Consider the following 12,157-nt stretch of genomic DNA (forward strand, 5'->3'; position numbering starts at 1 on the left):
TGTTTCACCACTCACGCCACCCTGTCTGTGTCGCACAAAATTACAAGCAACACAAACACTGGGAATCTTCCCCTTCAGTTGGTCAACTTTTACATTTACTGCTACCCCAGTAATTACTCCTTTCAACGGCACCCTTTTCTTGAGAGCAAAACAAATCACGTTTCTTGTCATCATTCGTTTACCGTGGAGCGCCTTTTCCCTCTGACCAGCAGAAACACAAACAATTATCACAAGACCACAAGACCCTCAGCGATTCCACAACACCAAACTCTGTTTTCACCCACCCTGAAACCACCCACTTCCAGGTCTTCTTTTTCTTTAAGTTTTTATTGACGGTTTGCAACCAACTGACAGGTGCATACATTGCCACATACTGTACTGGAGTGTGAGGCCAGTCACAACTTTTCTATAGCGCTATATTCTCTTAACTAACCCTTCATTTCTAATAAAATAATTTCCTACAAACCTCACTACTCCCATCACCCCCACCCAAAATACCACCCAATCCCCATCCAACCTATCTGACCGTGTCAAACAACCTCTCCCTTTCTACATCATACATTTCATAAAATAATAATACATGCTCAACTGTTTCCTCTACCATACAGCCATTACAGACTCCACTACCATGTTTCCCTATCAATTTCAGAGGACTTAAATCCTGTATGCCCTTATCTCATCCTACAAAACATAACTTCCTCCCTTCTATTCCCATTACATGAAACTATCTCCTGTACAGATTTCCTTGTACTGTAAAAATGTCTGCCCTCGCTACTTTCATCCCATTTTCCAATTCTTCCAAATCAATGTTTTAATTCCTCCTCTACCCAAATGCACCTGTATATCCACAATATATTTTTTCACAGTTTTTTTTGCTATTATATCTACTCTATCATCCAACAGAACTGCATTTCAATACCATTTCTTTGTAACCCCAACAACAGCATCATTATTTCTAACCATAAATCCTCAAGTTCTGACTTTCCAGATGTTAAACTACACAAAACTGATGCAGAGTCCCAACATAATTTACTACTCTTCTTGGTTGCACCTCCTCTATCCATTGCAATCCAACAATTATCACAACCATTTCTGTTGAATATACTGATCCCATCCTGACTTTGAAGGTTCGGTCAAACAAGAAATCCATAATCCATTTGCACATTCCCCCACTAATACCCATTCCATTCAATTTGATCAGTAGACCTTCCCGCCACATTGTATGATATGCTTTTTCAACGTCAAAATATACTATTGATATCACTTTCTTCATTGCCAAGGCTTTGGTCATCTCAGTACTAACTGTAACCAACGCATTAAGGGTAGTTCTTGCTTATCTGAATCCACTTTGGGGTGGATTTAAGAGAACCCTATGTTCCAGATCATCAATCTACCTATACTGAACAAAAATATAAACGCAACATGCAACAATTTCAAAGATTTTACTGAGTTACAGTTCATATGAGGAAATCAGTCAATTGAAATCAATTCATTAGGCCCTAATATTTGGATTTCACATGACTGGGAATACAGATATGCATCTTTTGGAAGGATGTTGCACAGATTCTGCAATGGCCAACTGCTACACAAAAAACACAGAAAGGATTAGTGTCAGGTGGCTTACGTGGCTGTGGAAAGATGAGAATGGTGATATACTGTAGGCCTATGCGTTCATTTTATGCAGTAAAAGGAAGGAGAAGGCAGGGATAGTTAAGTGGTGAGGCAAGAACTATGTACAGTGGTGGAGTCTGTGCCGGGCACTGTTGTTAATCAGGTGCTTGAATTAATTGAGTCACAGGAAGGAGTAGTAAAGGCTGTACCTGGTGCTAAAGTAGGAGTTGATAGTGACACTGTTGTCTTTAGTGATTTTGTTATCTGTGGAGGTGACCATACTGATAAAGGCATAGATCAGAATAATCTGACACAACAGATTATAAATACTGTTGAACCACCAAATTTAACACATACATTGTATGGGGGTGGTAGTGATGTTGGAGAACACCAAAAAGTTAAGACTTGGGGAAGAAAGGGGAAAAAAATAAAATAAATGTCTGGATTATCATGCTAATTCAATGGCAATACATGCCATCATGCAGCATAATGAAACATTTGATTTCCAATTTTGGGAGGAAGTTGCGAAAATTTCGCAAATGCCAACTGAAACAACCCTTGTCACTAATTGTAGTGTCAAAAAACTCTTAGGAATATGTGGAGCAAAGTCTTGTTAATCCGATTGAGTAACAGGTTCAGTTCATGAACTCTTTGAGCCTGCCACCCATTTTTAATGAGATAGGAGATAAGGGTGACAGCACAAACTTAAGTCATTGCAACACAGTCAAAGACAGTAAACTAATTGATACAAAACACCAATCAAACACAGAGACGGGAGGAAAAATGCAGTGTTGTCTGCAGTTCAGAGGCCTGGACAAATCTTTAAGCACTGTGAATTAGAGAAAGTTTAGATAGAGATAAACCAGACCATTCCATCATTGGTAATAGGTCAGCATAATGGCCCACTTGATTTTTATATATCAATTACTCCCCTGGTTACAAGATTTGGACATCAAAACAGTGGTCAGTGCTATGCATACTGATAGCTGTGAAACTTGCAATTACAGCATCTCACACAATGAGCATTACTTCAGTAAAAAAAATTCAGGTTTGACCAAATACAGGACACATCGTCGCTTGATATTCTATTCAGGCAATTAATCACTGAAGGAGGTACACCCACAAAATGCAATCAATGTGATGGTGTATTGATTAGACAGACTGTTTGAATCACCACACCGGATGTTCTTGTTATTTTGGTGCCCCGTATAGCAGAAAATGGTTCAGTTATGAGAGACCCCATTTTTCAGTACAGTACAATTGAAATCCCAGTTGTTGGCAACAAGAAACAGATGTACAGATTGAGCTCTGTAATATGTCACTCAGGCACAACATTTCTGGTCAGAGCTAGATTTGGACACTTTTAAGATACTGTACAGACAGATGACTTACACATTTCTGTTGGCACGAATAAGGAAGGGGTTGTCACAAGGGAAGAAGGGGTTATATATTTCTGTGAAGTAGTTCATGAATCTCAGAGGCAAACAAATTGTAATGATGTACAACCACTTGATTCAGAATCAGAGATTTATGTCATTCCACAGTATGAATACTCCAATCACACAGTGGATAAAACATTACTCATGAAAAAGTTTCCAACCTAGTATTTTATTACTTTTAAAAAATTGAGTCGTTGATAATCACGCCACCCACACCATTATTTTTATCTGCATTTATGTCACGGCTGTCATAGTGCAGAGAGGACCAAGGCGCAGCGGGTTGCATGTTCATCACAATATTTAATAACAATTAGTGAACACGAAAAACAACAAGAATGACAGTTTCACAGGCTACGACAACTAGCAGTGCGAAATACAACTACCCACAATTAACAACCCCAAACACCTACCTATATATAGGACTCTCAAGCAGAGGAAAATAGAAACACCTGCCTCCAATTGAGAGTCCACACCCAAACCTAAACATAGAAAAACTAAAGAACGTAGAAAATACAACCTAGAACATACCCAACATGGAGTCAACATGGGTCAGCATCCCTGTGGAACACTTTGACACCTTGTAGAGTACATGCCATGACGAATTGAGGATGTTCTGAGGGCAAAACGGGGTAGGGGGGGTCAACAAATATTTTTAACTCTTCAAATAGGTTTATTCACTGACCACTGCATTTAGGAGGACAGCGAATTACTGAAATGTAGCTAGCTAGATCACTTGCCAGGTGGTAGCAACTAACTAATCATGGAAGCAAGATCTATCTATTCAACCAACTTCAATGTGCATTGCTGCTACCAACTGGACTGGAGTGTGGACCAGAGACAGGGAAGGTCTAAATCCTACCCATTATTCTCATCTCCTTAAGGAAACGAAATACACAATTTAACCTTGCGCAATACCCTAGATGCAGTTGCACCCCTAAAAATTAAAAACATCTGTCATAAGAAACTAGCTCCCTGGTATACAGAAAATACACGAGCTCTGAAGCAAGCTTCCAGAAAATTGGAACGGAAATGGCGCCACACCAAACTGGAAGTCTTCCGACTAGCTTGGAAAGACAGTACCGTGCAGAATCGAAGAGCCCTCACTGCTGCTCGATCATCCTATTTTTCCAACTTAATTGAGGAAAATAAGAACAATCCGAAATTTCTTTTTGATACTGTCGCAAAGCTAACTAAAAAGCAGCATTCGCAAATGGAGGATGGCTTTCACTTCAGCAGTAATAAATTTATGAACTTCTTTGAGGAAAAGATCATGATCATTAGAAAGCAAATTACGGACTCCTCTTTAAATCTGGGTACTCCTCCAAAGCTCCATTGTCCTAAGTCTGCACAACTCTGCCAGGACCTTGGCTCAAGGGAGATACTAAAGTGTTTTAGTACTATATCTCTTGACACAATGATGAAAATAATCATGGCCTCCAAACCCTCAAGCTGCATACTGGACCCTATTCCAACTAAACTACTGAAAGAGCTGCTTCCTGTGCTTGGCCCTCCTATGTTGAACATAATTAACGGCTCTCTATCCACCGGATGTGTACCAAGCTCACTAAAAGTGGCAGTAATAAAGCCTCTCTTGAAAAAGCCGAATCTTGACCCAGAAATTATTAAAAAAACTAAATCGGCCTATATCGAATCTTCCATTCCTCTTAAAAAGTTTTAGAAAAAGCTGTTGCACAGCAACTCACTGCCTTCCTGAAGACAAACAATGTATACGAAACGCTTCAGTCTGGTTTTAGACCCCATCATAGCACTGAGACTGCACTTGTGAAGGTGGTAAATGACCTTTTAATGACGTCAGATCGAGGCTCTGCATCTGTCCTCGTGCTCCTAGATCTTAATGCCGCTTTTGATACCATCGATTACCACATTCTTTTGGAGAGATTGGAAACCCAAATTGGTCTACATGGACAAGTTCTGGCCTGGTTTAGATCTTATCTGTCGGAAAGATATCAGTTTGTCTCTGTGAATGGTTTGTCCTCTGACAAATCAATTGAACATTTCGGTGTTCCTCAAGGTTCCGTTTTAGGACCACTATTGTTTTCACTATATATTTTACCTCTTGGGGATGTCATCCGAAAACATAATGTTAAATTTCACTGCTATGCGGACGACACACAGCTGTACATTTCAATGAAACATGGTGAAGCCCCAAAATTGCCCTCGCTAGAAGCCTGTGTTTCAGACATAAGGAAGTGGATGGCTGCAAACTTTCTACTTTTAAACTCGGACAAAACAGAGATGCTTGTTCTAGGTCCCAAGAAACAAAGAGATCTTCTGTTCAATCTGACAATTAATCTGGATGGTTGTACAGTCGTCTCAAATAAAACTGAAGGGCCTCGGTGTTACTCTGGACCCTGATCTCTCTTTTGAAGAACATATCAAGACTGTTTCAAGGACAGCTTTTTTCCATCTACGTAACATTGCAAAAATCAGAAACTTTCTGTCCAAAAATGACACAGAAAAATTAATCCATGCTTTTGTTACTTCTAGGCTGGACTACTGCAATGCTCTACTTTCCGGCTACCCGGATAAAGCACTAAACAAACTTCAGTTAGTGCTAAATACGGCTGCTAGAATCCTGACTAGAACCCAAAAATTTGATCATATTACTCCAGTGCTAGCCTCCCTACACTGGCTTCCTGTTAAGGCAAGGGCTGATTTCAAGGTTTTACTGCTAACCTACAAAGCATTACATGGGCTTGCTCCTACCTATCTTTCCGATTTGGTCCTGCCTTACATACCTACACGTACGCTACGGTCACAAGACGCAGGCCTCCTAATTGTCCCTAGAATTTCTAAGCAAACGGCTGGAGGTAGGGCTTTCTCCTATAGAGCTCCATTTTTATGGAATGGTCTGCCTACCCATGTGAGAGACGCAGACTCAGTCTCAACCTTTAAGTCTTTACTGAAGACTTATCTCTTCAGTAGGTCCTATGATTAAGTATAGTCTGGCCCAGGAGTGTGAAGGTGAACGGAAAGGCTGGAGCAACGAACCGCCCTTGCTGTCTCTGCCTTGCCGGTTCCCCTCTTTCCACTGGGATTCTCTGCCTCTAACCCTATTACAGGGGCTGAGTCACTGACTTACTGGTGTTCTTCCATGCCGTCCATGGGAGGGGTGCGTCACTTGAGTGGGTTGAGTCACTGACGTGGTCTTCCTGTCTGGGTTGGCGCCCCCCCCTTGGGTTGTGTCTTGGCGGAGATTTTTGTGGGCTATACTCGGCCTTGTCTTCGGACGGTAAGTTGGTGGTTGTAGACATCCCTCTAGTGGTGTGGGGGCTGTGCTTTGGCAAAGTGGGTGGGGTTATATCCTGCCTGTTTGGCCCTGTCCAGGGGTATCATCGGATGGGGCCACAGTGTCTTCTGATCCCTCCTGTCTCAGCCTCCAGTATTTATGCTGCAGTAGTTTATGTGCCGGGGGGCTAGAGTCAGTCTTTTACATCTGGAGTATTCTCTTGTCTTATCCGGTCCCCTGTGTGAATTTAAATATGCTCTCTCTAATTCTCTCTTTCTCTCTTTCTTTCTTTCTCTCGGAGGACCTGAGCCCTAGGACCATGCCTCGGGACTACCTGGCATGATGACTCCTTGCTGTCCCCAGTCCACCTGGCCATGCTGCTGCTCCAGTTTCAACTGTTCTGCCTGCGGCTACGGAACCCTGACCTGTTCACCGGACGTGCTTGTTGCACCCTCGACAACTACAATGATTATTATTATTTGACCATGCTGGTCATTTATGAACATTTTAACATCTTGACCATGTTCTGTTATAATATCCACCCAGCACAGCCAGAAGAGGACTGGCCACCCCTCATAGCCTGGTTCCTCTCTAGGTTTCTTCATAGGTTTTTGGCCTTTCTAGGGAGTTTTTCCTAGGGAGTTTTTCCTAGCCACCGTGCTTCTTTCACATGCATTGCTTGCTGTTTGGGGTTTTAGGCTGGGTTTCTGTACAGCACTTTGAGATTTCAGCTGATATACGAAGGGCTATATAAATAAATTTGATTTGAATACTACATCCCCTGAAGATTTTCTCAGCAATTCACTTATACGCTTGGCTCTTCAACACAATTACTTCTTAAATCTGATAACAATCTCTTCCTTTCCCTCCCATATTGCTGGAACTGAATAACACGTTCCACTGTCTTTATCTCCTCCTGACAGTGATCACTACCAATTTTAATGTACTGTTGAGCCTTGCGTGTCCCAGCCTCAGCCTTGTGATTACACTTTGCTCCCTTCTTTCTCGACCTAAGGAACTCATTGCCCCCACCTTTTCCTGGGTCTTCTACAGGTGTCTTCCCTTTCCCTCCCTGTTCCACAACTCTTGCCATTTGTTTTTAACCACTCTTTTATTAACCCCTTGCCTTCTGCTTTACTGATTGAGAATTCCATTTCAACACTAGGATGTTTGAGAGCCTGCTTGGCAAGAAATTCCACCTACTCATTCCCCTTTACTTTTGTTTCCTTAAGGAGATGAGAGTAATGGGTAGGATTTAGACCTTCCCTGTCTTTGGTCCACACTCCAGTCGGTGGCGGTAATGCACATTGAAGTTGGTTGCCAACCACCATATAAAAACCGAAGAAGAAGAAGAAGAAGAAGAAGAGCAGCTTCTGCTTAGTTGTTTGCAGTGGCCACTGCGAATTACCTTCACGCATAGCCGCGGAAAGTAGAGACGCTCAGGGTGCTGCATCACCCCCAGAAAAATATGAATACATTTTTTTTTTTAAATAGGAAAGAAAAAAATGTTTCACTGGGCCTTTAACAGTGCTGTATTTGCGGACCGATATAGCATTTGTAGTACAAGCAAAAACAAAAAAACAGCACCCCCACCCTTAAACTACTTCCCGCGGCTATGGCTTCATGGCAGCAACATGAGAGGAAGAGGCGAAACGGGGTTAACTGGGAGAAGAAGAAAAAATCTGTCTTCACCAGCAGGTGGCATTGTTTCGTTTATTTCGCTCACCAGCAAGGCTTTTTGTATGGAAGTCAATGAGAGAGTGTCGAATTTGTTCAACATAAATGCAATAGTTTGAGGTTTATTTGATCGAATATAAGTTTCGTAATGCATAGGTTGTTACGAGTGAAGGACATGTGACATCCTGGCAACTTTGAGACAAAACACTTTATATCGGCTATGCATTTCATGACATGAAGCTAGTAGCCTTGCATCTCTCTCCAGGCGGTTGATGTCAACATCCAATATTTTAAAAAGTATTGCAATAACGAGATGTATCCACCAATACAAAGGGAGGAATGGGCGGGAGCTTGACAGCCAGCCGTTCTGTGTTCAACAAATCCCATTGTTAGAGTGGAAACATTGGTATCTCGTCATTATATTTCCTTCCGTAGGGAGTTGTAGAAGTTTTGCTTCTGTCCCTCTCCTCGCCCCAACCTGGGCTTGAACCAGGGACTCTGCACACATCCACGACAGTTAGCCTCGAAGCATCGTTGCCTATCACTCCACAAAAGTCCCAATCATTGCAGAGCAAGGGAAACTACTTTAAACGCTACTAGCGCACACCGCTAACTAGCTAGTTAGCCACTTCCTATCGGTTACAAAGGCAATTTCATGAGGCTCGTCATAGAATCCGTCGGGTGGTTGTGTAACAGTGTAGGTTTCGTCCCTCTCTTCGCCCCAACCTGGGCTCGAACCAGGGACCCTTGTACACATCAACAACTGACACCCACTAAGCATCGTTACCCATCGCGCCACAAAAGCCGTGGAGGGGAACAACCACTTCAGGTCTCAGAGCGAGTGACGTCACCGATTGAAACGCTGTTAGCGCGCACCACCGCTAACTAACTAGCCATTTCACATCGGTTACAGTTGGATGAGTATTCTTGAGTGCGTGAAGTCACGTAGATGCTATACAGAGCCGTCTATTTAAAATAAATAATACAATGAAAATGTAAAAAAAATATATATATATTGTAGCTCATGCCACAGACATTAAATAAATTAACCCAGGTCAAAAGAGGTTGGTATTATGATGCATTTATATACCATTATGGGCACATTTTTGATAAAGTCAGAGGCATTAGGCTACTATTGTTGTGCATGGCTTTGTCACGAACCGGCTCGAAACCGCAACAAAAAGGGAGACAACGTGGAGATAAAGAATAACAAAATATATTTATTAACTGAAGTAAAGTAAATACTGGTGTGTGTTTAGTCAGTAATCAGTAGCTTCAATCCGGCCCGCGAGACATTTTTTGAATGTATTAAAGGTTATTATACTTGAGTTACGATTTTTGGCCTAAAATTACTCATTCCACGAAAAACAAACAACCTCCAATGGCGCTGTAGCCTGGCAGCGTGCTCTGTATTTGGGCCTACAGTCAGATTCAGAATGCGCTCAGTCATCATAGCCACTTCATTACCTGATGACTTTTGACTTGAAAAATAAGTGCTGCGAAAATGAGAAAAGTGGACTCTGAATGTTGTGTGTTTAAAGAACAATGGAGAGCAAAATACTTTTTTACTAATATTGGACACAAGGCTGATATGCCAAGAAAGTTGCCGTTTTTAAGGAATATAATCTCAATCATCCTTTTTCAAGCAAGCATGAGATATAGCTCCAAACACACCAAGACAGTCGTGAAGAGGGCACGACAAAACCTTTCCCCCCTCAGGAGACTGAAAAGATTTGGCATGGGTCCCCAGATCCTCAAAAAGTTATACAGCTGAACCATCGAGAGCATCCTGACCGTTTGTATCACCACCTGGTATGGCAACTGCTCGGCATCTGACCATAAGGCGCTCAAGATGGTAGTGCGTATGGCTCAGTACATCACTGGGGCCAAGCTTCCTGCCATCCAGGACCTATATAATAGGCGGTGTCAGAGGAAAGCCCATAAAATCATCAGAGACTCCAGTCACCCAAGTCATAGACTGTTTTCTCTGCTACCACACAGCAAGCGGTACCGGAGCGCCAAGTCTAGGACCAAAGGCTCCTTAACAGCTTCTACCCACAAGCCATAAGACTGCTGAACAATTAATGAAATGGCTACCAGACTATTTACATTGACACCCTTTTGTTTTGTACACAGCTGCTACTCGCTGTTTATTACCTATGCATAGTCACTTCACCCCTACCTACAGTACATGCACAAATTACCTCAACTAACCTGTACCCCCGCACACTGACTCAGTACCGGTACCCCGTTTATAGCCTCGGTATTGTTATTTTATTATGTTACTTTTTACTTTAGTTTATTTGGTAAATATTTTCTTAACTGTTCTTGAACTGCACTGTGGTTTAAGAGCGTGTAAGTAAGCATTTCACGGTAAGGTCTACACTTGTTGTATTTGGCGCATGTGACAAACAAAGTTTTATTTGATTTGATTATAAGCAGGCTAACTACGCTGGCAATCTGTCCTCTCAGGAAAAGGCAAGGAAGGCCTGAAATCTTGCCACAAACTTAAAAGCCCAACAAAATAAATTTATTAAACGGTGCTCTACTCAAGACTCGGTAACTAAGGGAAGATACGTAGTGGCACATAAAATCGCAAAGCATAGCAAGCCTTTTGCTGAAGGGGACTTTGTGAAAGAGTGTATGGTGGAGACTGCAGGTATACTTTGTTCTGAGAGTAATAGCCAATTCAAGAACATTTACTTATCACGCAGAACCATAACTAGGCGCGTGGAAGGGATAGGTGAGGAGCTAATCTCCGAGTTGAAGCAGTTGGCTTTGATCTTTTTTTCTATAGCACTGGATGAGAGTACTGACATCAGAGACACTGCTCAACTTTACATTTCTGTCAGAGGAATAAATGAGAACTTTGAAATAACAGAGGAACTTCTTGCGATGGAATCAATGATGGGAACAACCAGGGGCTCTGACTTATATGACAGGGTGTCTGCCTGCTTGGAAAAAAATGAATCTACCGTGGAGCATGGATCACCAAATCTAACGGGTAAAAAATATTGGCCCACTAAAAAGATTACAAGACAAAGTAAAAGAAGAAACCCCTAATTAAAATTTCTTCACTGTATTATTCATCAGGAAGCCCTGTGTAAGTGTGTTAAAGCCAGAAAATGTTGTCAAAGTGGTTGTAAAACTTGTCAACTTTATACGGGCAAGGGGGCTTAACCATCGTCAGTTCATTCAGCTGCTCAATGACACAGAGGCAGAGCACCAGGACTTGTTGTACCATTAAAATTTGTGCTGGCTAAGCATGGGGAAAGTATTTAGCCGTGTGTGGGAACTGAGAGGGGAGATAGGTGAGAATAATCCAGCAATGCACTTAATATTCAGGTAATAACTAATCAGTCAGATTTGGGCTGAGGTGATTGGATAACTGTAAATATGGCTCACAATGGAGATGAGCATTGTTCCTTAAGATGCTTTCAAAACAGACCATTCCAAATTAAACAGATGCTCTTACAATATGTTTAACTTTTTTTTTACACATCTGCTGTTACATTTTGCATGTCTCCAGTCATATAATATATATCTATTTTGAAGTTTGCATATTGTGACTGTAAGTTTGATTGTACTTTACAAGGGTAAAGATGCAGGATCTGCGTGTGCGTTTTACTGTGTCTGGGATATTATAAATTATATAAATTTTGTGAAAAGTTGTTCACAAAGAACAAGGGTAGAGATGGTACAAGGGTAAAATGGTTCTGCAAGCATATGCACACCTACAGTACACTAGTAGTTGCGTGTCAATGTGAAAATGAATAAAGGCTTCACATGTTTTGTCACACATATAGTATTTGGCCCTTTACCCCTCAAAAACTCTGTGGCCCTTGAGCCAAAAGGTTTGTCCACACCTGCTCTAGTGGTTGCTTGACGTGCTCTCACTCTACAGTGGCTCTCGCGCTTGCCTTCCTAGATGCATTTTTAAAATCAAATCAAATCAAATGTTATTGGTCACATACACATGGTAGGCAAATGTTATTGTGAGCGTATTGAAATGCTTGTGCTTCTAGTTCCGACAGTGCAGCAATAGCTAACAAGTAAACTAACAATTCCACAACTACCTAATACACAATAATCTAAGTAAAGGAATGGAATAAGAATATATGCAGTTGAAGTCGGAAGTTTACATACACTTATGTTGGAGTCATTAAAACTTGTTTTTCAA

Source organism: Salmo trutta, chromosome 1, assembly GCF_901001165.1.
Source record: "Salmo trutta chromosome 1, fSalTru1.1, whole genome shotgun sequence".
In the NCBI taxonomy this organism is placed as follows: Eukaryota; Metazoa; Chordata; class Actinopteri; order Salmoniformes; family Salmonidae; genus Salmo; species Salmo trutta.